Consider the following 2234-nt stretch of genomic DNA (forward strand, 5'->3'; position numbering starts at 1 on the left):
CTTCGGGGCTTGTTGCTGGCCGTCGGAGGTGCTCCAGCGGACCGCGGGGAGCGCGCCCGTCTTCGGGCTTGTTGCTGGCCGTCGGAGGAGCTCCAGCGGACCGGGGGGAGCGCGCCCGTCTTCGGGGCTTGTTGCTGGCCGTCGGCGGAGCTCCAGCGGACCGCGGGGAGCGCGCCCGTCTTCGGGGCTTGTTGCTGGCCGTTGGAGGAGCTCCAGCGGACCGCGGGGAGCGCGCCCGTCTTCGGGGCTTGTTGCTGGCCGTTGGAGGAGCTCCAGCGGACCGCGGGGAGCGCGCCCGTCTTCGGGGCTTGTTGCTGGCCGTTGGCGGAGCTCCAGCGGACCGCGGGGAGCGCGCCCGTCTTCGGGGCTTGTTGCTGGCCGTTGGCGGAGCTCCAGCGGACCGCGGGGAGCGCGCCCGTCTTCGGGGCTTGTTGCTGGCCGTTGGAGGAGCTCCAGCGGACCGGGGGGAGCGCGCCCGTCTTCGGGGCTTGTTGCTGGCCGTTGGAGGAGCTCCAGCGGACCGCGGGGAGCGCGCCCGTCTTCGGGGCTTGTTGCTGGCCGTTGGCGGAGCTCCAGCGGACCGCGGGGAGCGCGCCCGTCTTCGGGGCTTGTTGCTGGCCGTTGGCGGAGCTCCAGCGGACCGCGGGGAGCGCGCCCGTCTTCGGGGCTTGTTGCTGGCCGTTGGAGGAGCTCCAGCGGACCGGGGGGAGCGCGCCCGTCTTCGGGGCTTGTTGCTGGCCGTCGGAGGAGCTCCAGCGGACCGGGGGGAGCGCGCCCGTCTTCGGGGCTTGTTGCTGGCCGTCGGAGGAGCTCCAGCGGACCGCGGGGAGCGCGCCCGTCTTCGGGGCTTGTTGCTGGCCGTCGGAGGAGCTCCAGCGGACCGGGGGGAGCGCGCCCGTCTTCGGGGCTTGTTGCTGGCCGTCGGCGGAGCTCCAGCGGACCGCGGGGAGCGCGCCCGTCTTCGGGGCTTGTTGCTGGCCGTTGGCGGAGCTCCAGCGGACCGCGGGGAGCGCGCCCGTCTTCGGGGCTTGTTGCTGGCCGTTGGAGGAGCTCCAGCGGACCGCGGGGAGCGCGCCCGTCTTCGGGGCTTGTTGCTGGCCGTCGGAGGAGCTCCAGCGGACCGGGGGGAGCGCGCCCGTCTTCGGGGCTTGTTGCTGGCCGTCGGAGGAGCTCCAGCGGACCGGGGGGGAGCCGGGCGTTCGAGTTGCCCAGGCAGGGGGTTATCCTCCACTAGCAAACCTCCATGAGCAGCGGAGCCCGTCAGCTGCGCCAAAAAGAACCACACGAGGGCGACCTGGGGTTGAAATCCCCCGCCACATAGGAACGAATGCCGGGCGTTCGAGTTGCCCAGGCAGGGGGTTATCCTCCACTAGCAAACCTCCATGAGCAGCGGAGCCCGTCAGCTGCGCCAAAAAGAACCACACGAGGCGATCCCCCGCCACATAGGAACGAATGCCGGGCGTTCGAGTTGCCCAGGCAGGGGGTTATCCTCCACTAGCAAACCTCCATGAGCAGCGGAGCCCGGTCAGCTGCGCCAAAAAGAACCACACGAGGGCGACCTGGGGTTGAAATCCCCCGCCACATAGGAACGAATGCCGGGCGTTCGAGTTGCCCAGGCAGGGGGTTATCCTCCACTAGCAAACCTCCATGAGCAGCGGAGCCCGTCAGCTGCGCCAAAAAGAACCACACGAGGGCGATCCCCCGCCACATAGGAACGAATGCCGGGCGTTCGAGTTGCCCAGGCAGGGGGTTATCCTCCACTAGCAAACCTCCATGAGCAGCGGAGCCCGTCAGCGCGCCAAAAAGAACCACACGAGGGCGACCTGGGGTTGAAATCCCCCGCCACATAGGAACGAATGCCGGGCGTTCGAGTTGCCCAGGCAGGGGGTTATCCTCCACTAGCAAACCTCCATGAGCAGCGGAGCCCGTCAGCGGCGCCAAAAAGAACCACACGAGGGCGACCTGGGGTTGAAATCCCCCGCCACATAGGAACGAATGCCGGGCGTTCGAGTTGCCCAGGCAGGGGGTTATCCTCCACTAGCAAACCTCCATGAGCAGCGGAGCCCGTCAGCTGCGCCAAAAAGAACCGCACGAGGGCGGCCTGGGGTTGAAATCCCCCGCCACATAGGAACGAATGCCGGGCGTTCGAGTTGCCCAGGCAGGGGGTTATCCTCCACTAGCAAACCTCCATGAGCAGCGGAGCCCGTCAGCTGCGCCAAAAAGAACCACACGAG

This window comes from Leptonotus elevatus, unplaced genomic scaffold (genome assembly GCF_054856555.1).
Source record: "Leptonotus elevatus isolate MCC_2025b unplaced genomic scaffold, RoL_Lele_1.0 HiC_scaffold_186, whole genome shotgun sequence".
Lineage (NCBI taxonomy): Eukaryota > Metazoa > Chordata > Actinopteri > Syngnathiformes > Syngnathidae > Leptonotus > Leptonotus elevatus.